Here is a 25,074-nt window from a genome sequence, read left to right on the forward strand (position 1 = left end):
GGATTGCCTTAATCCCATTCTTGTCTGCTAATTTTGTCTTTCAATATTTCACTCTAATTTTGACCCCAGTTTTTCTTCCGACAACGCAGCTTGATTATCCTGCTGTATAATGGCTCCACCAGCCAACAGCTACTCTGCGGACTCAACCCAGAGCATTCCCTGTTAAGTGGAGAAGTTAACGCAAAGCCTTTCATTGGAACCCATCTGAAGAGTTGCCAGAACCTGCATAGTTTCCAAAACATCCCTACTACTGTGCAAAGTGAGAAATCTGTAATTCAACAGCAATCGTCTGCTGTCATTGAGAGAAGGTAGGCGTAAAGTTGAGAGAGCTTACATTGTCATGAGGTGTGTGCTAATGAATCTATGTCAAAAACAATAGGACAACCTGCTAACTGAAGGAGTTACTAAGTTGTATAGAAAATTGATTTAAAAAAATCAGTGGAAAAATGTTACAGACTTTAAAATTAACCTCTGTTTAAGAGATAAGTTTCAGAATTTACATTGTTGTGCAGCTAATATGTGGTTTTGTGTGTGTTCTTACTTTTGTGATTTGTTGAGCAGCAGCTTTTATCTTGGTGAAGCAGAGGTCCATCGTGGGTGATAAGGCGGAGGCGGCATGACCTTTCAAACACGTATGATTTAAAATGCACTTTAAGCCTGTGACTGTCACTGCTCTGAATTACCCGTTTTTGTGTCTCTGGATATAAAGATGGATTCTGGACTTATTATTATTATTATTATTATTTATTGTTATAGCGCCATTTATTCCATGGCGCTTTACAAGTGAGGAGGGGTATACATAATAAAAACAAGTACAATAATCTTGAACAATACAAGTCATAACTGGTACAGGAGGAGTGAGGACCCTGCCCGCGAGGGCTCACAATCTACAAGGGATGGGTGAGAATACAGTAGGTGAGGATAGAGCTGATCGTGCAGCGGTTGGTTGATCGGTGGTTACTGCAGGTTGTAGGCTTGTCGGAAGAGGTGGGTCTTCAGATTCTTTTTGAAGGTTTCGATGGTGGGCGAGAGTCTGATGTGTTGTGGTAGAGGGTTCCAGAGTAGGGGTGATACGCGAGAGAAATCTTGTATACGATTGTGGGAAGAGGAGATAAGAGGGGAGTAGAGAAGGAGATCTTGTGAGGATCGGAGGTTGCGTGTAGGAAAGTACCGGGAGATGAGGTCACAGATGTAAGGAGGAGACAGGTTGTGGATGGCTTTGTACGTCATGGTTAGGGTTTTGTACTGGAGTCTCTGGGCAATGGGGAGCCAGTGAAGGGATTGACAGAGGGGAGAGGCCGGAGAATAGCGGGGGGACAGGTGGATTAGTCGGGCAGCAGAGTTTAGAATAGATTGGAGGGGTGCGAGAGTGTTTGAGGGGAGGCCACAGAGCAGGAGGTTGCAGTAGTCAAGACGAGAGATGATGAGGGCATGGACTAGGGTTTTTGCAGATTCTTGGTTGAGGAATGAACGGATTCGTGCAATATTTTTGAGTTGAAGTCGGCAGGAAGTGGAAAGGGCATGGATATGTGGTTTGAAGGAGAGATCAGCGTCAAGGATAACCCCGAGGCAGCGAGCTTGTGGGACTGGGGAGAGTGGGCAGCCATTTACTGTAATGGATAGGTTCGTTGGGGGGGTCACGTGAGATGGGGGAAAGATGATGAATTCTGTTTTGTCCATGTTAAGTTTCAGAAATTTAGCGGAGAAGAAGGATGAAATAGTGGACAGACATTGAGGGATTCTGGTTAGTAGGGAGGTGATATCTGGTCCAGAGATGTAGATCTGTGTGTCATCAGCATAGAGGTGATACTGAAAGCCATGAGATTCTATGAGCTGTCCCAGGCCAAAGGTGTAAATGGAGAAGAGCAGGGGCCCTAGGACTGAACCTTGTGGGACTCCGACAGAGAGGGGGCGAGGTGAGGAGGTGGTGTGTGAGTGGGAGACGCTGAATGTCCGGTCTGTTAGGTATGATGAGATCCAGGATAGGGCCAAGTCTGTGATGCCAAGGGATGAGAGGGTCTGTAATAATAGGGCATGGTCCACTGTGTCAAAGGCAGCCGACAGGTCGAGGAGGAGGAGAACAGAGTAGTGTCGCTTGCTCTTGGCGGTTAAAAGGTCAGTGGTGACCTTAGTTAGGGCAGTTTCAGTGGAATGGTGTGACCGGAAGCCAGATTGTAAGCGGTCAAAGAGGGAGCAAGAAGAGAGATGGGAGGACAGTTCAAGGTAGACGTGTTGTTCCAGTAGTTTTGAGGCATAGGGGAGAAGTGATATAGGGCGATAGCTAGATACAGAGGATGGGTCAAGAGAGGGCTTTTTGAGGATAGGTGTGATGGAGGCATGTTTAAAGCTTGAGGGGAAAACACCATTTGTTAGTGATAGGTTGAAGAGATGGGTTAGGGTTGGGATGAAGATTGTGGTGAGGTTTGGGATGAGGTGGGTTGGGAGCGGGTCAAGTGCACAGGTGGTGAGATGCGATCTTGAGAGTAGAGTGGCGAGTTGATCTTCTGTAATGGTGGAGTAGTTGGTTTTGGAGGTGGAGGGTAGGGAAGTTGGGAGGAAGGGCTCTGGGGCTTGTTGACCAAAACTGTCTCTGATGTTATCAATCTTCTGCTTGAAGAATGAGGCAAAGTCTTCAGCAGAGATAAGTGAGGAGGGAGGAGGTGCTGGGGGACGGAGGAGAGAATTGAAGGTGTTGAATAACTGTTTAGGGTTGTGAGACAGGGAGGATATGAGAGATGAGAAGTAGGTTTGTTTAGCTGTGGCGAGTGCGGTCTTGAAAGTAGTGAGGGACTGTTTGAATGCGATTAAGTGGTCGTTGGAGTGGGATCTTTTCCATCTGCGCTCAGCAGCCCTGGAAGCTTGCCTCAGTTCTTTGGTCAGGCTGGTGTGCCAGGGCTGTCTGTTGATTTTGCGAGCTTTGGTATGTGTAAGTGGGGCAGCAGATTCCAAAGCTACAGCTATTGTGGTGTTATATAGAGCGGCAGCGTCATCCGCATTGTGTATGGAACTTATGTCTGTGAGAGGGAGGAGGGATTCAGAGAATGAATGTAGGTCAAGATGTTTAAGATTTCTGCGAGGGTGTGAAAGTTTGTGGGGTGGGGACTCTAGACATGGAGTGGAGAGAGATGAGAATGTGAGAAGGTTGTGGTCAGAGAGAGGAAGAGGCGAGTTAGAGAGGTTAGATAGGGAGCAGAGGTGGGTGAAGATGAGGTCCAGTGTGTGACCATCTTTGTGAGTGGCTGCAGAAGACCATTGAGTGAGGCCGAAGGAGGAAGAGAGAGATAGAAGTTTAGTGGCAGCTGAGAGGGAAGTGTCAATGGGTATGTTGAAATCGCCCATGATGATAGTGGGGATGTCCGCAGAAAGGAAATGAAGTAGCCAGGTGGTGAAGTGGTCAAAGAAGGTGGTGGCTGGCCCTGGGGGGCGGTAAATGACAGCCAGTTGGAGGTTGGAGGGGGAGTAGATGCGCACAGAGTGCACCTCAAAGGAAGGGAGGGTAACAGAGGGTGGCAGTGGGATTGGGGTGAAGGAGCAGTTATCTGACAGGAGAAAACCAACTCCTCCACCATGCTTGCTGCTGGGGCGGGGTGTGTGAGAAAGGTGGAAGCCACCGTAAGAGAGTGCAGCAGGGGAGGCCGTGTCAGAAGGGGTGAGCCAGGTTTCGGTGATGGCGAGGAAGGAAAGTTTGGTAGTAACAAAAAGATCATGGATGTAGGAAAGCTTGTTACAGACAGAGCGAGCGTTCCACAGAGCTCCTGTTAGTGGGACTGGGGAAGCGGGGGCTGGGTGAATGGGTATAAGGTTAGAGAGGTTACGGAAGTTTGTGATGGAGCGTGGATGGGAGGTAGAAATGACTGTGGTAATATGGTGAGGAGGACCAGGATTTGGAGAGATATCACCAGCAGTGAGAAGGAGCAGAGATAGTGTTAGCAGGTGGGAGCAGGAGAGAGCGTGAGGGGGCTGCCTGTGCTTTGAGACAGAGGATTGTATGTTAAGGAACAGTTCTGAGGAGGAGGTGAGATGGATGGGGAGGATTGAAGAGGAGATGAACAGTTCTTTACTTGGTGTGGGGATTGGGGGAGGTAGCAGAAAGTGAAAGATTATAGGGGTAAAAGTGACAACAAACAGAAACATTGTTTACAGTGACTGGCCAGTTACCTTCAGTTCCCTTCAGGTTCAATTCAGGTTTTAATTCTAATGTAATCCACACTTTTAGAACACACTTCTAGAAATCACACTGCAGACTGAAGGCTAGCAGACTTGTGCTATGCAATATATGGAAAACTAAGTGCGGTCAGGTGTGGAGCAGAGAGGAGTGGTCTTTGCTCATCTTGGTCAGAGAATTAAGGGTCGACCAGATGCATACAATCAAGACTAAGTAAACAAGGTCATAAATATCACAGAGTAAGTTGGGGGTTAGCTGAAAGGCATACCATCACTTATGTGATTTAATGAAAATGGAATAAAAGTTATTTTTTATGGATATCACCCACGCTGGACTTCTGCTTCACCTTCATACTACTTGCAGCACTGTACGATCCGCGCCGTGAGACTGAGAGGAGGTGAGCTGATCTTTCTTGCCTTTTTTTTTCAGCTGTTATCTTCTCCTGCTATCTGTGTAAATTTCCATACAGTACTGATCAACAGCAGTAAAATATATAATGAATATCAGTCACCAAGTATGTTTTCACTTCTGTGTAGGACTCATTAGCAAAAATCAGAAAACAGCAACATCCTATACTACGGAAGGTACTGTATGGTTGTCACGTACTGCTGTTCTTCTCCAGAACCCCAGTGTCCAGATTACATGTCCCCTTAGGTAGGATAATTTTAAATATTTGCATGGAGCAGTACATGAACTTTAATAATAGTTTGCCACCAGATAAACTGTTGAGGGAGGATCTGAAGTGACCCTTTACGGTTGACCTAGTGATTTCCAAATTGATCCACAGAGCGTTGCCGGCAACTGAAAATGACCAGACGGAGACGTGTGTCTCTGTTTGGGGGGATCAAGCAGATCTCTCATCCCCATTTATTGTGTCGCACTTTTCATAATCTTTGAAGTTATACTTCAACCAATCAACATAAGAACACGCTCACAGTTCTTAAGCTATATGAATGCAGGAACAGCCTGTACGTCAAGGTCCCGTAGAACAATACACCCTCAGTGTCATATCTTGTTCAGGCTGGAATAATCAAGGTCTCATAACAGCTATGAACTTTAACCTAGTAACAAAATTTATCTCAAAACAGCAAGATGGAGTTGAAAAGCACAAAAGTAAGCCTGCTTTAATTTTTCTTAGTTTAACCCTTCACAAAACAAGGTAGAGGAAAGGGAAAATCAGTAACGCTTTTGAACAATTTGCTTCTGAAGAATCCATCTATGTGTTTGGTTAGCAAATTAAATATAATGTTAAATGCTGCAGAGGCTTGTGTGAAATTACATAATTATTGAAACAAAACCGTGAAGATTATGTAATGCAATGCTTTTGTGCTCTTGGCTAAGTGCATTTCTGTAAGTATATTCTTCTGCTTTTCTCAATTAATTTTGGTGCACGTACAAGTAATACCCATCGGCTCCAACAATGCAATGCCAGAATTCAGCTCCTGAGAGATGCAGCCTCACTTGACATTTCAAGTTGAAGAGAACTTTAAATCTTGAGTAAAAATTAAATACACCACTCCTGGGTGCAGTTACGTAAAACACACTGTATATGAAGAGATTTTAATAATGTGGAGCTACCGATAAGGGCAAATGTAATGACCACACTTGATCTTACAAAAATGTAAGCTAACTATAGTCATATATGTGCATGAAAAATGTGTCCCAAAGCACAGGCCAGCTTTCTTGTGCTTGTCAACCTATATTTCTACAAAAATCATTGAGTTTTTAAGTGCAAATAGACAGCAGAAAAGTGACAGGTGTATACTGTACTATTGCATCTTACCCAATGTTGTGAATGGAAACAACCAGAATTTATGTCATACAGATACTGCATAACGGTTATGACTCAGCCCTGGGGATAAGCAAGCCAGGGGAGATGTTAAATCTGCATACCACAGGTTCCTTTACAGACTAGGTACAGTAAATCCCTAACTTGACCCTGGTTTGTCCCTGCCTGATGGCGGAGATTGCGACCCTAAAATTACGAAATGGCGCCAACACTCAAAGTCAGTTTCAGCAAGATCATCCTGGACTGGGATAGCTCAGACTCCAAACATCCATCTAACTTGGAATATATCCTGTAGAATGTAAGTCCGCAAGGACAGGGTCCTCTCCCCTCTGTACCAGTCTGTCATTGTAAATTTGTTTAATGTATACGATATCTATAACTGTGTACGTAACCCCTTTCTCATGTACAGCACCATGGAATTAATGGTGCTATATAAATAAATAATAATAATAATATAGCCAGCAAGGACTGCATGTGCCAGGAGAATATAAATAGCCCCTCCCAAGATGTGATAGGACAAACCAAATGAGGAATAGAAACCAACTGTACAGAAGCAAAACAGCAAAACAAAAGTCAGACAAGAGCATTATCAGCAGTTGAACAGAGACAACTCAGGCTGTGGTCCAACAGAGAGGGAAACTGACCACACAGACAAAGGTCACTGGATTGAGCCATGACAATAGTTTTAGGTTATATGCAAAATCAACCACGGTATAAAATTAGGTATATTTTTAAAAATTAAACTTATTTTAAAACCAAAATTTTTTATATTAAGTTAAAAAAAGAGAATACTTAAAAAAATATAGCGTTTTATGCTCTTAATAAATTATCTAATAAATGTTGGTTTTACAATGAATACACAAATGGTCTCGAAGACTGATTTTTTCCTACTTAGCTATGGATTCTCCTTGCTTATTATCAACATGAAGCTTTGATCCATGCATTGCCAATAATTGGAAGTCCAATTTTTCCATTTGTTTGTTATTTGGGCAAGCTTAAGTCCTTTTTTCCTTTTTTGTTAAAAATTAATGTATTAATTATTGTCATTTGTTTTACAGATTGTCTTAACAGTGTGACGTGAAAGTGCTGGGCGTTCAGGTGGTCATGGTCAGAATAAACTTCAGCTGCAGTCTACTAGGTGGCAGGGGAACTGCAGAATTCAGGTATTAGTGTTATTACAAGGGGCATTCTGAATGTTTAATTTGGGATATTAAAAGATGTGACATTAATAAAGTCACTGTAAATGTTCATGTTTGCACAGTAAGAGTTGATTTTCCACATCTTTTCGCACATAACTGAATAGTGATGAATAATAAGTTAAATAATAATCTTTTCTTAATATCTCTCCTTCCAGACCCCATGTCTCCTATCTTAGCTGTTTGCTCCAATGCTTAAAAGAATTATATTCTAGATTCAGTTGTCCTCTAATAGTCAGGGTATAATCAACTTTGGATCCATCAATAACTTGTTCAGCTGGAGACAAAATGATAAAGAAGTTAGGTCTATTAAAAAATGACCACTCTTGTGGTTTTATGGCATAACTTTCATCTCCACAACTTTGAAATTGCTCTTCCAGCCTTTTGAAAGATTGATATGAATTAATAACAGGTTGCTATGGAAAGCAGTAGGGATTGCTTATTCTGAGAAATTCTGCTATAGTGTTCTTTTGTTTTATGCAGCCATTAGCAATTACAGGTTGTATGGCATTCTGAAGGGGAATCTATCATCGGAAGAGTTATAATTTCATCTATCTTTAAACTTAGTCTGGAGAACCACAGAATAGTTTGCTGTTCTATTCTCACAGTTGTTGCCATACAGTTCCTTAACTGTGACTGCTGGGAATGCATTTTTATCAGTTTTCAAATCTGCAGGTAAAAAGTCAGAAATTCCTACTGGAAACACTGTCAAAGGTAATCCAACCTTATAATAGAACAATGTGCAAGTCTTGCTTTTCTCAACTTGAGTCATTGACTTTGTACATCAGATTTTCCAACCCCAATTTTTTTAAAACATTTTGGAATGCTGGATAACATGTAAAGAACACAAGAATGCAATGATTTGGAAATTTCTTATGGCCTTATTTTAGTCACAATAGAACACAGATCAGAAGGTGAAAGTTAGACACTTGAAAAAATAACTCATGTAGAAATTGATGGCAGCAACAAATCTCAAAAAAGTTGGGATAGGTTTAGCAAAAGGCTAGAAAACTAGGTGGTCCTAATGAAAAATAGCTGTAGGGTAAATTTTCAACTAAGTCACATGATTGTGTATAAAAAAAAGCGTGTTAGGGAGGAAGACGCTCTCAAAAGCAAAAAGGTTTCATATGTTTGTCTCACCAGCCGGCAGTTGATCAGTTGACGGAGAGAGCAAGAAGATGTTCCGGGAGTATATTGTTATCATGTACCCCGGGACGCTAGTTGTAAGCTGTAATTGTGCTCCAATCATAGTCTTTGGAGCAGGCCATGGGCAATGGAGAGCTGGACAATTTACGCAGTGATACATTACTCACAGCAAGATCGCCCTTATTAGTGTTTCACTGAAAGATGGGGAATAGGAGTTAGAATCTGGTTATTTTAGGAATAATAATAGCTAATTATTAATAGTACACTTAAATAAGACCTTAATATTAAATATTTCATTAAGAAATTACATACCTGAAGATGTTGAAAAAAAAATGTTTGCCCTTTACAAGGTCTTTAATAAATGTGATAAAAAGAAGAGGGCACAATACTGACCCTTGTGGTACCCCACTGTTAAATGTCACCAATCTGAGTGATTTCCATTAATGACCACTTTTTGTTTCCTACCACTGAGCCAGTTGGTAACCCATTTACACGTTTTTCCCTAGTCCCATTATTCTCCTTTAGTGTTTTCTCCTTTAGCCTCTTCTTTGTAGAATTTAATTGAGATGATGTCATATATGAAGTTACATCTGTGTTTGTCTTTTTCACATGAACTGTTACATTACATTAGTTTTACAATAGTGAAAATCTTGTCTACTTGCCAAAATTCTAAGATTTCTCAATACAGTCTGTTTTTTTTTGTCTAGGGGTAATTCTATAGTTAATAGTTAATAGTTAATTCTATAGTTCTGATGTTATAAGAGTGTTTGCCTTATTTTTTACTAAGTAAAACTTCAGTTTGAGTTTTTATGATACCACAATAGTGAGGTTTTTTTGTTTTTGTTTTTGCGCTAGGTTCCTTTGTGGCCATGAGGTGGATGATGTCATGCACATTTGTGTTTGTACTTCTATGCAGTATTCTATTGGGATGATGTCACACTAGTTTTTTACTTTATGACAAGCTAAAATTTATTGTGATGGTGTGTAAATGTTGTTTTACTTTTCCTAGGCAGACATTTTTTGTTAAGATGTCACAATGATGAATTCTATTGTGCAATGATATAACTATAATAGTATCTCCAAGTTATAGCCATAGATGCTTGTGGTTTTGTCAAGTAGAGATTCATCTTTATTGGACCACTGATACTTATTTTCTACTACCTCCCGTATCATAGAAAATCCTTTCTAGGAACGTTGACGTCACTTTAGGTCGTTTCACACAACCAATTGATCCTCTAAGTAGCCTTGGCAAGCAATGTATGAGCTCAGTGCTTCATTTTTAGGACGTAAGGAGCAATAATCATGTGACCTGTGTAATTACTAGAGAGAAAGAGACCATGTATTTGCTTAAAATATTATGCAGTTTGCCTCATCAGACTGAGTTGCATCATTAAGCCCCTCTGCGAGCTTTGTAATGATGAAGTTATATGAATCATTAAGCCACCACTCTGTACAGTGTCACCATGAAACGATATATCTCATTATAAAAATGTGCTTCTCATGCAATTTTCATTATAACACTTGCATGGACATCTTGTGATAATGCTTCATATAGTAATGAAGGTGCAGATGTTCAGTTTTATATCTAAAAATGCAGGTGGTCAGATATAATGATTTGCCATGTCACAGACAACCAAAGATTATGTTGGAGCATTATCTTCATTCTACTGTATATCTTCAGCCTTACACTTGTATTCAGCACCGTAGAATCATGGTTAGCACTGTAGACTTGCAGTGCTAGGGTCAAATTTCACGAAGAAGATCTACAAGGACATCGTTTTGTGTTATTCGTGGGTTTGCACCAGATATTCAGGCTTTTTCCAAAGACATACTGGTAGGGAATTTAGATTGTGAACCACAATGGGGACAGCGATGATGTCTGTGGAGCACAATGGAATTTATGGAGCTATTAAGTAAAATAAAGTCACATCATAAAGCATACATGTCAAACTCAGGCCTGTGGGCCAAACCTGGACCGCAGGGTGTTTTTATTTGGCTCGCAATACCAGAACTATCGCCCCTATGAAGGGCCTTCATTCTGTATGGAGGACTATGTGGGGCCCATTATTCTGTATGAAGGACGATGTGGGGCCCATTATTCTGTATGAAGGACGATGTGGGGCCATTATGCTATATGGAGGACTATGTGGTGCCCATAATACTGTATGGAGGACAATGTGGGGCCCATTATTTTGTATGGAGGACTATGTAGTGCCCATAATACTGTATGGCGGACTATGTGGGGCCCACTATTGTGTATGTAGACCTATGTGAGGCCCATTATTCTGAATGGAGAACTTTGTAGGGTCTATTTTACTGTATACTGGTTAGCTCTTGACTTTGCACAAGGTTTTCATTTTGGCCTTTTGTGTGTTTGAGTTTGACATCCCTGTCATAGAGTGACACCACGGCAGCAGTAACTTCTTAGAAGACAGTTATCATATTAGTCTAAAGGCATGTGCACATAACGTCTTTTCCAGATGGGTAAGGCCCTGTTCACATTGCGTTTCTGCAGTGATTCCTGGAGTTTCATCTAAATTATCGTCAAAATGGGAATCAGATAAACTGCTGACAAGGGCATAGAATGCAGTGATACGAATGGAGTTCAAGTAAACTCCATTTGCGTTTTTTCTCTAAAACTGTGCATTTGTTCAGACAAGCACATAAGTGTGGTATTCTACGCTCATGAAGAAACGGACATATTAAGAAAAAAAACACAAACGGCGTTCAATTGACCTTAATTCACAACATTGCAGTCTATGGCCCCATCAGCAGTTTGTTTGCATCCTGGTTTTAGTGGGAGTCAGACAGAACCCTCGCATGCCCTACAGAAACGCAGTATGAACCGGGCCTAACCCACCTGAAAAAAAGAGCATATTTTCAGTCTTTTGTGTTTCTTTTAACCGCTTCAGGTATCCAAATATACAAATCAGTTACAAGATGTGACCTGGCCATGCCTTAGGCAATTTCCACTTGGAAGCCACTCACTAGTTTTTTCAAGTAAGAAAAATAGTGCAGTCGGCCAAAGACGTCACAAAAGCGTGAAATTACACAGAAATGATGCCAAATACAGACTCTTCAAGACATAAGATGCCGGCATGTCCTTAAGCTAATTCCTCCTGAAAATATCAGCAGGTTTTCCCACTTCTAAAAGACATTGCAGGCATGTTTTTTTCTCTCTGTATCGTGTCCGATATTCCTAAACAGTTGCCCTAACTGGCTATCTTGTAACACTGTAACTCATCACACCCAGAAAAAATGGAGTACATATCCATAGTAGTACAAAAGTATAGAAGTTTATTGCAAACTACATCAAAAGACAGGAATTACATAACAAATGTACAAAAAAGTTACATGCTCAGCAAGGAAAGCAAGATGGAACAAAGAACCGTGTGACCACCTAAAACTGTTACGTATATAAGAAGTAAAGTGCCTTGTGCTTTATAGGTGAATGGGACAAGGAGAAAACACTGTATGTAGCACACAGAGACGAGAGCTTGCTTCAAAGTGTATAGTTAGAGTCCATAAAATAAAAAGAAAGCCACAGTTAACTTGCCAGCTCCAGTGAGAAACAATTCAGAAAAAAAGATTGACATGTAATGACCAGAGGTCCTAATAAGATCCAGTGAGTCACAAACCGAGACTGAGGCATAAATCCCAATATTATCTTTACTAAAATAACAGTAGGAGTGAGATTTAGTATTTGGAAGAAAAAGACTGAAATCCCCTTATTATTTTTTTTATTATTATTATTATTATTATTATTTATTTACACGTATATAGCACCATTGATTCCATGGTGCTGTACATGAGAAGGGGTTACATACAAATTACAGATATCACTTACAGTAAGCAAACTAACAATTACAGACTGATATAGAGGGGCGAGGACCCTGCCCTTGTGAGCTTACATTCTATAGGATGGTGGGGAAGAAGACAATAGGTTGAGGGTTGCAGGAGCTCTGGTGTTGGTGAGGCGGTAGCTCCGGTAGTGGCGAGGAGGCAGCAGGGTCAGTGCAGGCTGTAGGCTTTCCTGAAGAGGTGGGTTTTCAGGTTCCATCTGAAGGATCCGAATGTGGTTGATAGTTGGACGTTTTGGGGCAAAGAATTCCAGAGGATGGGGGATATTCGGGAGAAGTTTTGTAGGTGGTTGGGTGAGGAGCTAATAAGTGTGGAGAGAAGGAGGTCTTGGGAAAACCGGAGATTATGAGGGAAGATATCTGGACATTAGTTCAGAGATATATAGAGGAGAAAGGTTATGGATGGCTTTGTAGGTCAGTATTAGTAATTTGAACTGGATACGCTGAGGGAATGGGAGCCAGTGAAGAGATTTGCAGAGGGGGGAAGTGGAAGAGTAGTGAGGAGAAAGATAAATTGTCGGGCAGCAGAGTTAAGGATGGACTGGAGAGGAGCAAGGGTGTTAGCAGGGAGGCCACAGTAAAGGATGCTGCAGTAGTCGAGGCGGGAGATGATTAGGGCATGCACAAGTATTTTAGTAGATTGACGGTTGAGGAAAGGACGGATTCTGGAGATATTTTTGAGCTGCAGGCGACAGGAGGTGGAAAGAGCTTGGATATGCGGTTTGAAGGACAGGGCAGAGTCAAGGGTTACTTCGAGGCAGCGGACTTCCGGTATGGGGGAAAGTGTGATGTCGTTAATTGCAATAGATAGGTCAGGTAAGGAAGATCTATGAGATAGAGGAAAGATGATGAGTTCAGATTTGTCCACATTGAGTTTGAGGAATGGCTGATAGACACTCCGGGATTCTGGACAGCAGAGAGGTGACGTCTGGGCCAGAGTGGTAGATCTGAGTGCCATCAGCATAAAGGTGGTACATGGAATCCATGGGACTTTTAGTTGTGTCAGGCCAAGTGTATAGATTGAGAAGAGTCCTAGAACAGAGCCTTGGGGGACTCCAACAGAGAGAGCGTGGGATGAGGAGGTAGTGTGGGAGTTGGAGATGCTGAATGTGCAGTTGGAAAGGTATGAGGAGATCCAGGATAGGGCGAGGTCTTTGATGCCAAAGGAAGAGAGGATCTGTAGTAGGAGGCAGTGGTCAACTGTGTCGAAAGCAGAGGACAGGTCTAGAAGGAGGAGTATAGGGTATTGTCGGTTAGCTTTGGCTGTAAGTAGATTGTTAGTAATTTTGGTCAGGGCTGTCTCAGTTGAGTGATGGGGGTGGAAACCAGATTGTAGATTGTCAAAGAGCAAGTTAGATGAGAGGTGGGAGGAAAGTTCAGCATGGACGTGCTGCTCCAGGAGTTTGGAAGCGAATGGGAGCAGCGATATTGGGCGATAGCTAGACAGTTGGATCGAGGGTTGACATTTTAAGGATAGGCGTGATTGTGGCATGTTTGAAAGCAGAAGGGAAGGTACCAGAAGTTAGTGATGGGTTGAAGAGGTGGGTTAGGGATGGGGTAAGAGTGGCGGTGAGTTTGAGGAGGAGGTGGGATGGGATGGGGTTGAGCGCACAGGTGGTGAGGTGCGATTTGGAGAGGAGACAATTAAGCTCCCCTTCAGTGATGTTGGATAGGGAGATTATGGGGTTTGGGCACTGGTCTGGTATTCAAAGGGGTTGTGGTAGTTGAACAATGAAGACTTGCCTTGTTTGGTTGATCTTATTTTTAAAGTTTGTGGCAAAGTCCTCAGCAGAGATGAGGGAGGTTGGAGGGGGCAGTGGGGGCAGAGGAGGGAGTTAAAAGATTTAAATAGCTGTTTGGGTTTGTAGGATAGGGAAGATACAAGGGTTGTGAGGTAGGCCTGTTTAGCAGAGGTAAGAGCAGATTTGAAAACGAGTGTTGCCTGTTTGAATGCATTGAAGTCGTCTTGCGAATGTGTTTTCTTCCAACTCCGCTCTGCAACACTGGACACTTGCAGGAGCTTTTTAGTGGTGTTATTGTGCCAGGGTTGTCTATTGATACTTCGCACTCTGCCATGAACGAGAGGGGCAACTGTGTTAATAGCTGATGCGAGAGTGGCATTGTAGAAAGCAGGGGCACTGTGTCGTGGAGTGAGGATATGGATGCCAGTGGTAGGATATAGTCAGAGAGTGTGTGGGTGTCTAGGTGTGCAAGGTTTCTGCGGTGGTGCGCATGTTGCTGGACATGGGTGACCGATGAGGAGGACAGGGATGAGAAAGTGAGCAGATGGTGGTCAGATAGAGGGAGAGGGAAGGTGGTGAAATTAGATAGAGAGTAGAGACGGGTGAAGACCAGGTCTAGCATATGTGTTGTGAATTAGACTTTTTGGCTCCCTCTTGTGGTTACTAGTGATATGACTCTGGGATTGTCTTTCCTCAGTTTGGCACCCACCTGGGTCGTTAGTCCAGGGGTGTTGCTATATAAACTTCCTGGATCCTTAGTCCAGTGCCTGGCATCGTTGTAATCAGATCCTTTCTGTTTGCTCCTGTCTGCTGGTCCTGGTTCGTGCAAAATTAAGCTAAGTCTTGCTTCTTTGTTTTTTGGTTATTTGCTTTGCTCTTATTTTTGTCCAGCTTGTACTAAATGTGTTTCCTGACTTTGCTGGAAGCTCTAGGGGGCTGGTGTTCTCCCCCCGGGCCGTTAGATGGTTCGGGGGTTCTTGAATATCCAGCGTGGATATTTTGATAGGGTTTTTGCTGACCATATAAGTCATCTTACTATATTCTGCTATTAGCTAGTGGGCCTCTCTTTGCTAAATACCTAGCTCATTCTTACGTTTGTCTTTTCCTCTTACCTCACCGTTATTATTTGTTGGGGGCTTGTATCCAACTTTTGGGGTCTTTTCTCTGGAGGCAAGAAAGGTCTTTCTTTTCCCTTCTAGGGTTAGTTAGTTCTCCGGCTGGCGCGAGACGTCTAGAACCAACGTAGGCACGTTCCCCGGCTGCTGCTATTTGTGGTGCTAGGATTAGATATATGGTCAGCTCAGTTACCACTGCCCTATGAGCTGGTTTTTTGTGTTTGCAGACTTAGAAATTATTTCTGAGACCCTCTGCCATTGGGGTCATAACAGTATGCCAGGCCAACATTGAATTTTTAATGCATTGCAGAAGTGGGATAATAAGAAAGGAAATTCTGAGTTGTTGTTTTTTTTTTCCTCTCTTCCTCCCCTTTACCTCTGAGTGGCTTGTGCTTGCTGCAGACATGAATGTCCAGACCTTGATTACAAGTGTAGACCAGCTTGCTGCTCGTGTGCAGGGCATACAAGATTTTGTTACCAGTAGTCCAATGTCTGAACCTACAATACCTATTCCTGAACTGTTTTCTGGAGACCGATTTAAGTTTAGGAATTTCAGGAATAATTGTAAATTGTTTCTATCTCTGAGACCCCGTTCATCTGGAGATTCAGCTCAGCAAGTTAAAATTGCTATCTCTTTTTTACGGGGCGACCCTCAGGATTGGGCTTTCTCGCTAGCGTCAGGAGATCCGGCATTGGCAAATATTGATGCGTTTTTTCTGGTGCTCGGATTGCTTTACGAGGAACCCAATCTTGAAGTTCAGGCAGAAAAAGCCTTGCTGGCTATTTCTCAGGGCCAGGATGAAGCTGAAGTGTATTGCCAAAAATTTCGGAAATGGTCCGTGCTTACTCAGTGGAATGAGTGTGCTCTGGCCGCAAATTTCAGAAATGGCCTTTCTGAAGCCATTAAGAATGTGATGGTGGGTTTCCCCATTCCTACAAGTCTGAATGATTCCATGGCGCTGGCTATTCAAATTGACCGGCGTTTGCGGGAGCGCAAAACCGCTAATCCTCTGGTGGTGTTGTCTGAACAAACACCTGATTTAATGCAATGTGATAGAATTCAGACTAGAAATGAGCGGAAAAATCATAGACGTCAGAATGGGTTGTGTTTTTACTGTGGTGATTCTACACATGTTATATCAGCATGCTCTAAGCGCCTAACAAGGGTTGTTAGTCCTGTCGCCATTGGTAATTTGCAACCTAAATTTATTTTGTCTGTGACTTTAATTTGCTCATTGTCTTCTTACCCTGTTATGGCGTTTGTGGATTCAGGTGCTGCCCTGAGTCTTATGGATCTGTCATTTGCCAAGCGCTGTGGTTTTGTTCTTGAACCGTTGGTAAATCCTATTCCTCTTAGAGGTATTGATGCTACGCCATTGGCGGAAAATAAACCGCAGTTTTGGACGCAGGTAACCATGTGCATGACTCCTGAACATCGGGAGGTGATTCGTTTTCTTGTTCTGCATAAAATGCATGATTTGGTCGTTTTGGGTCTGCCATGGTTACAGACCCACAATCCAGTCTTGGATTGGAAGGCAATGTCTGTGTCAAGTTGGGGCTGTCAGGGAATTCATGCTGATTCCCCGCCGGTGTCTATTGCTTCCTCTACTCCTTCGGAAGTTCCTGAGTATTTGTCTGATTATCAGGATGTATTCAGCGAGTCCAGGTCCAGTGCTCTGCCTCCTCATAGGGACTGTGACTGCGCCATAGATTTGATTCCAGGTAGTAAATTTCCTAAGGGAAGACTATTTAATCTGTCTGTACCTGAGCATGCCGCAATGCGTTCGTATATCAAGGAGTCTCTGGAGAAGGGGCATATCCGTCCATCCTCTTCCCCTCTTGGTGCGGGATTCTTTTTTGTGGCCAAGAAGGACGGATCTTTGAGACCTTGTATTGACTATCGGCTTCTGAATAAAATCACTGTTAAATTTCAGTATCCTTTGCCTCTGTTGTCGGACTTGTTTGCCCGGATTAAAGGTGCCAAGTGGTTCACCAAGATAGATCTTCGTGGTGCGTACAACCTTGTGCGCATTAAGCAAGGAGATGAATGGAAGACAGCATTTAATACGCCCGAAGGTCATTTTGAGTACTTGGTGATGCCTTTTGGGCTCTCTAATGCTCCCTCAGTGTTTCAGTCCTTTATGCATGATATTTTCCGGAAGTATCTGGATAAATTTATGATTGTTTATCTGGATGATATTCTGGTTTTCTCTGAAGATTGGGACTCACATGTGGAGCAGGTCAGGATGGTGTTTCAGGTTTTGCGTGAGAATGCTTTGTTTGTTAAGGGCTCAAAGTGTCTCTTTGGAGTACAGAAGGTTCCCTTTTTGGGGTTTATTTTTTCCCCTTCTGCTGTGGAGATGGACCCAGTCAAGGTCCGAGCTATTCATGATTGGACTCAACCCACGTCAGTTAAGAGTCTTCAGAAGTTCTTGGGTTTTGCTAACTTCTACCGTCGTTTTATCGCTAATTTTTCTAGCATTGTTAAACCTTTGACGGATATGACCAAGAAAGGTTCTGATGTTGCTAACTGGGCTCCTGCAGCCGTGGAGGTGTTCCAAGAGTTGAAGCGCCGGTTTACTTCGGCACCTGTTTTGTGCCAGCCTGATGTCTCACTTCCCTTTCAGGTCGAAGTGGATGCTTCTGAGATTGGGGCAGGGGCCGTTTTGTCGCAGAGAGGCCCTGGTTGCTCGGTAATGAGACCATGTGCTTTCTTCTCTAGGAAGTTTTCGCCTGCTGAGCGGAATTATGATGTTGGCAATCGGGAGTTGCTGGCCATGAAGTGGGCATTTGAGGAGTGGCGTCATTGGCTCGAGGGTACTAAGCATCGTGTGGTGGTCTTGACTGATCACAAAAATTTGATGTATCTCGAGTCTGCTAAACGCCTGAATCCTAGACAGGCCCGCTGGTCATTGTTTTTCTCCCGTTTTGACTTTGTGGTCTCGTATTTACCAGGTTCAAAGAATGTGAAGGCTGATGCTCTTTCAAGGAGCTTTGTGCCTGACTCTCCTGGAGTCGCAGAACCAGTTTGTATTCTTAAAGAGGGAGTTATCTTGTCGGCCATTTCTCCTGATTTGCGACGTGTGTTGCAGAGATTTCAGGCTGGTAGACCTGACTCTTGTCCACCTGACAGACTGTTTGTTCCTGATAAGTGGACCAGCAGAGTCATTTCCGAGGTTCATTCCTCGGTGTTGGCAGGGCATCCGGGAATTTTTGGCAACAGAGATCTGGTGGCTAGGTCCTTTTGGTGGCCTTCCTTGTCACGGGATGTGCGGTCATTTGTGCAGTCCTGTGGGACTTGTGCTCGAGCTAAGCCTTGCTGTTCTCGTGCCAGCGGGTTGCTCTTGCCCTTGCCTGTCCCGAAGAGGCCTTGGACACACATTTCCATGGATTTCATTTCAGATCTCCCGGTGTCTCAGGGCATGTCTGTCATCTGGGTGGTATGTGATCGCTTTTCTAAAATGGTCCATTTGGTGCCTTTGCCTAAGCTGCCTTCCTCTTCCGATCTGGTTCCTGTGTTCTTTCAGAATGTGGTTCGTTTACACGGCATTCCTGAGAATATTGTGTCTGACAGAGGATCCCAGTTTGTTTCCAGGTTCTGGCGATCCTTTTGTGCTAGGATGGGCATTGATTTGTCGTTTTCGTCTGCCTTTCATCCTCAGACTAATGGACAAACGGAGCAAACTAATCAGACTCTGGAGGCTTATTTGAGGTGTTTTGTTTCGGCAGATCAGGATGATTGGGTGACCTTCTTGCCGTTGGCTGAGTTTGCCCTTAATAATCGGGCTAGTTCCGCTACTTTGGTTTCGCCATTTTTCTGCAACTCTGGTTTCCATCCTCGTTTTTCCTCGGGACATGTGGAGCCTTCTGACTGTCCTGGGGTAGATTCTGTGGTGGATAGGTTGCAGCAGATCTGGAATCATGTGGTGGACAACTTAAAGTTGTCACAGGAGAAGGCTCAGCGTTTTGCCAACCGCCACCGCGGTGTGGGTCCCCGACTTCGTGTTGGGGATTTGGTATGGCTGTCTTCTCGATTTGTTCCTATGAAGGTCTCCTCTCCTAAATTTAAGCCTCACTTCATCGGTCCTTACAAGATATTGGAAATCCTTAATCCTGTGTCCTTTCGCTTGGATCTTCCGGTGTCGTTTGCCATTCACAACGTGTTCCATAGGTCTTTGTTGCGGCGGTACGTTGTACCTGTGGTTCCTTCTGTTGAGCCTCCTGCTCCGGTGTTGGTTGAGGGCGAGTTGGAGTACGTGGTGGAGAAGATCTTGGATTCTCGTCTCTCCAGACGGAGGCTTCAGTATCTGGTCAAGTGGAAGGGCTATGGTCAGGAGGATAATTCCTGGGTGGTTGCTTCTGATGTGCATGTGGCCGATTTAGTTTGTGCCTTTCACGCTGCTCATCCTGATCGCCCTGGTGGTCTTGGTGAGGGTTCGGTGACCCCTCCTTAAGGGGGGGTACTGTTGTGAATTAGACTTTTTGGCTCCCTCTTGTGGTTACTAGTGATATGACTCTGGGATTGTCTTTCCTCAGTTTGGCACCCACCTGGGTCGTTAGTCCAGGGGTGTTGCTATATAAACTTCCTGGATCCTTAGTCCAGTGCCTGGCATCGTTGTAATCAGATCCTTTCTGTTTGCTCCTGTCTGCTGGTCCTGGTTCGTGCAAAATTAAGCTAAGTCTTGCTTCTTTGTTTTTTGGTTATTTGCTTTGCTCTTATTTTTGTCCAGCTTGTACTAAATGTGTTTCCTGACTTTGCTGGAAGCTCTAGGGGGCTGGTGTTCTCCCCCCGGGCCATTAGACGGTTCGGGGGTTCTTGAATATCCAGCGTGGATATTTTGATAGGGTTTTTGCCGACCATATAAGTCATCTTACTATATTCTGCTATTAGCTAGTGGGCCTCTCTTTGCTAAATACCTAGCTCATTCTTACGTTCGTCTTTTCCTCTTACCTCACCGTTATTATTTGTTGGGGGCTTGTATCCAACTTTTGGGGTCTTTTCTCTGGAGGCAAGAAAGGTCTTTCTTTTCCCTTCTAGGGTTAGTTAGTTCTCCGGCTGGCGCGAGACGTCTAGAACCAACGTAGGCACGTTCCCCGGCTGCTGCTATTTGTGGTGCTAGGATTAGATATATGGTCAGCTCAGTTACTACTGCCCTATGAGCTGGTTTTTTGTGTTTGCAGACTTAGAAATTATTTCTGAGACCCTCTGCCATTGGGGTCATAACACATATGTCCATCTGTGTGGATGGCTGCGGATGACCACTGAGTAAGTCCAAAAGATGAAGTAAGGGACAGAGGTTTGGAGGCTGTTGACTGAAGGGTATCAGTGGGGATGTTGAAGTCACCCATGATGATAGTGGGAATGTCAGTGGAAAGTGAAGAAGCCAGGTAGAGAATTGGTCAATAAAGGCAGTAGCCGGGCCCGGAGGTCGGTGTATGACGGCCACTTGGAGGTTGGAGAGAGAGTAGATGCGGACCGAGGGGACTTCAAAAGAGGGGAGGATAAGGGAGGGTAGAGGTGGGATTGGGTTAAAAGTGCAGTTAGAAGAAAGGAGAAGACCCACTCTTGCCACCATGTCTGTTGCCGGGGCGAGGGGTGTGGGTGAAATGGAGGCCACCGTAACACAGCACAGAAGGGGAGTTGGTATCAGAGGGTGTTAGCCATGTTTCTTTGAGGCCAAAGAATGCAAGCTTGTAAGAACAAAAAAAGGTCATGAATGAAATGAAGCTTATTGCAGATTGAGCGGGCATTCTGGAGTGCTCCAGAGAGAGTGAGCAGGGGGGTGGGCATCAGGGGCAAGGGTTTTATGTTGGAAAGATAGCAGTAGTTCATATTAGATAGGGAGTGGTAGAAAGGGGTAGTAATGGGAGGCATGAGCTGTGGGGGTCCAGGGTTGGGAGATATGTCACCAGCAGTGGGGAGAAGCAGAGAAAGGGAGAGCAGATGGGAGAAAGAGTGGCCGGCTTGTTTTATGTTTTCTTATCCTTATTGAATACACTCACTCAACCGGAGCTGAAATCAATATGCCTATTCCCAAGGTTCCCTTTTTGAGTGTGTTACACTGAGAAATAGAATAACTTTACCTGTCCAAAAGGTCAAATCAGGTACTAAGAAAACAGGTGTAAATCGGCTGAAGTGGTATTATGTGACCCCCTGGGATGGCACACTGAGAATAAAGGTACCGTCACACTAAACGATATCGCTAGCGATCCGTGACGTTGCAGCGTCCTGGATAGCGATATCGTTGTGTTTGACACGCAGCAGCGATCAGGATCCTGCTGTGATATCGCTGGTCATTGATTAAAGTTCAGAACTTTATTTGGTCGTCAGATCGCTGTGTATCGTTGTGTTTGACAGCAAAAGCAACGATACCAGCGATGTTTTACAATGGTAACCAGGGTAAATATCGGGTTACTAAGCGCAGGGCCGCGCTTAGTAACCCGATGTTTACCCTGGTTACCAGTGTAAAATGTAAAAAAACAAACAGTACATACTCACCTTCGCGTCCCCCGCCATCCGCTTCCTGCACTGACTGAGCGCTGGCCGTAAAGTGAAAGCACAGCACAGCGGTGACGTCAACGCTCTGCTGTTAGGGTCGGCACTCAGTCAGTGCAGGAAGCGGACGCCGGGGGACAGACACCGGAATGTGAGTATGTAGTGTTTGTTTTTTTACATTTTACACTGGTAACCAGGGTAAACATCGGGTTACTAAGCGCGGCCCTGCGCTTAGCAACCCGATGTTTACCCTGGTTACCCAGGGACCTCGGCATCGTTGGTCGCTGGAGAGCGGTCTGTGTGACAGCTCTCCAGCGACCAAACAGCGACGCTGCAGCGATCGGCATCGTTGTCTGTATCGCTGCAGCGTCGCTTAGTGTGACGGTACCTTAAGTAGATCAAAACCCACACTACAATACCTACAGATATAACAGGAGCTCTAAAACACTTAATCTGGGGATACCGGGGATCTATTATTATGGTACCATTAACCTGAGGGAAGTCTCTACTCAGGCATATAACTTGCATGATCTTCGACGCCATAACAGCTATAGAAAAACAAAGCTCCGTGTCTTGTCGGCCGATGCCGAGCCCACATGCCAGGGACTTACAGTTCTGTAGCCTCAGGATACGGTACGGGATAGCACTTTAACGGGGCTTGTCCGGTTCTCTCTCAATAGGGATGGTACAGGATACCATCTCTTCTCCAGCAGTCACTCACGAATTCTCCTGAGAGCAAACCACCTGAATCTGCACAGGATGTTATCTATTGCTTCTCAGCTCACCATAAAATGGACTCCATAGAGCTCCACAGTCACACAGCTCTCCAGAATGCTCTGTCCTTGCTCCTCACCAGAACCACAGGTTCCAAAGATGAAGGGGTTAACACCTTCACACACATGCTGGCAGTAAACAGTCTTTACAGAGTCCAGTCTCCTTTCTTTTTCTCAGCTACCTCACACACAGCATCGATCAGAGCAGTCTTTCCTTCAGGAAGCTTCACTTCAAAGCGTTCCTAAACAGCAGACACTAGTCCCCACCCCTGCACACACTTTCCCGGGCTTTTTCTCTTAGCTCAGACGTGCAGAAGCAGGGTCCTAATGCTCTCCTGATGTTATCACAGTTCATCCTCTTACAGACAGGTGAATGAAGAAAAAATCAAAACCTACTTTATTCAATATTGATGTTAAACAGTCACATGGTTTGAACAAGTGAAATGTTGACGTGTTTCAAAAATACAACGGTCCTAGTCATAACATCTAAAAACCGAGGCCGTTGTATGGTCGAAACATGTCAATGTTTCACTCGTTCAAACAATATAACTTTTTATACATGAAGATTGAAAAAGTAAACTTTTATTTTTTTTATTAAGCCACTTGTGTCATAATCTTTTTTCTAACTTGTTACACTGCTGTTCCACACTATACGTTAATAAATATCAGTGCAATTTTATTAATTTTTTTTTATTAATAAAATTAGACTAACAGTAAGGTGAAAACAAATCTAATCTAATTTGTAAAAAAAAAATATTGATCTACTGATCTACTCCCTGAAGCTGATAAACACAATTGGGAGCATTTTGCTAATATTGATGCAATGGCAAGTAGGGCACCTTGTAAGGTTGAAAATGTTTCCAACACCCTCTTACACAATGAAGAACTGGTGTCTCCTCAAGTCCACTGTAATGTTCTGGATGGTACAGGATTACTATATTGTTTCAATGACCCTGTTGCAGTGGAGCTTCCATAAGGTTACATAAGATATCTGTATTAGGGCTTGCTCCTCCTTGCGATTATATTGGACTAATGCAATCCGATTAAAAATTCAGACCAATTTTATTCAATGACTGTGTGTTCATTTACGCCTTTTTTTCCAGTTCGGATCAAGATCAGACTGTAAATAATTTGCAACATGCTGCGATTGTGTATGCAAATCGGATCACAATCGCCAATAGAAGTCAAAGGATGCTATTTTTTAATCGGACGACACATGGACAATCCGAATACCATGCGTTTTCTTGCAAACTTTCTCCATTAGGGCAGGACATTGCATAAGCCCAATGCAAGAAGTTGTAAGCCCCAACCATCCTGGCAACCTATAAAAAAGTACATGCCTCCACAGAGATAATAACCATGGCACCTCACATAAATGTGGAGATGCTGATCGTGCTTGTGCAGGAGCGTCCTGAACTGTGAGAAAAATGGAACCCTACTACCAAGACCGGACCCAACGTGATGCATCTTGGACCAACATATGCCACCAGATGTATCCCAACTATGAGGCGAGCTCCCGAGAGGAGCAAACTACAATGAGCAAGTATCCCAAAAACATTAAAATGTGTTTTTCTGTATGTCCTTTTTAAAAAGATTAATGTATGTTTTAAAAAACAACTGCTTTGAAAATGTAGGGAATTTTCCTAAATCTTATTGCATACCTGAACATCAGCTCTACATAACCTGTTGTTTATGTGGACACATGCACACTTTTCAGATTCATTTTGTATGTTCTTAAAGCCTATTTTTAATTTAAGTAAGCTTTATTTGTTCTCCCTTTTTATGTGAAGATAATGGCAAGCATTGGTAAATGAATGTTACATTTATTTGTATGTTATGTTTATTTGTAAATTTCTTTAAGTTAGTTTCTGTTTCCCTTTTCAATCAGTGAATGATATCACCTGCCGCTGGTGCAGCTGTCATATCAAAGGCAACAGGGCGCCAAAAGAGGTTCTGCGGCGTCCAGAAAGCAGCCATATATATATACATGGACAGGCTGCATTTTCTGGTGCCTATTATGGAGCTACGACCCGAAGTTATGGCTTGTTATACTATTGTTCATTCTTATTTGCATAGTATTTAGTTTTTATTTTATCAACAATTTATTTGTCTTGCAGAACTGAATCTTACGCAACAGGGACATTGCATCGGAGTCAGATGCCGCCCTGTTGAATCCAGTGGCAGAATCTGGAGAGGAAACACGAGGCAAAAGATCCTGAACCTTAATGGTGGAAGGCTGTTGTAGTGTAGTCAGCCCAGATGGAGCAAGAAAGGGAATGGGCACATCCTGTTAATTTTCAGGACCTGCATCTTAACGACATTCATGCATAAGGTTGTGTAACGCCGCACATGCCTTGACAAACCATTAACATTCTAGTTGTAGGGCATACTGAAGCACACGCCATTTTGCACACAGGATGCCAAAGGCACACTCCACCATTCTGAGGGAGCGAGACGGACAATAGGAAAGGCTTTTGACAATTTGCCTCTAGTGATTGAGGCCACAACAACGTGGGTGCGGCCGTATACATGTCTATTTGAAAGGCCTCATACGCAACAAACACATATGGTTTTGGCTCACCTCTTGACCCTGGAAGAACATGTGGGAGAGCAAGGTCATTATTGAGAAGCCGCCGACACATTGCTGATGTTTGAAATATTCTGTAATTTTTGCCCATAGGCCACAATATCAACAATAATAAACATGTAATTACTGTCCACTAAGGACAACTGAAAAATACTGCTTGTAATGTAAATACTAGGAGTTGAAGTTTGGCGGCCTTTTGACCCTG

At 43.5% G+C, this 25,074-nt stretch overlaps 1 long non-coding RNA gene across 1 annotated transcript; it reads left to right on the forward strand.

Moving 5' to 3' along the window:
- Positions 1–224: 224 nt before the first annotated feature.
- Positions 225–24,625, forward strand: LOC143818030 (uncharacterized). The gene is made up of 3 exons (XR_013224273.1): positions 225–308; positions 7,013–7,117; positions 24,400–24,625. It is a non-coding gene; the product is annotated as an uncharacterized LOC143818030 (long non-coding RNA).
- Positions 24,626–25,074: the final 449 nt, after the last annotated feature.

This window comes from Ranitomeya variabilis, chromosome 3 (assembly GCF_051348905.1).
Source record: "Ranitomeya variabilis isolate aRanVar5 chromosome 3, aRanVar5.hap1, whole genome shotgun sequence".
Lineage (NCBI taxonomy): Eukaryota > Metazoa > Chordata > Amphibia > Anura > Dendrobatidae > Ranitomeya > Ranitomeya variabilis.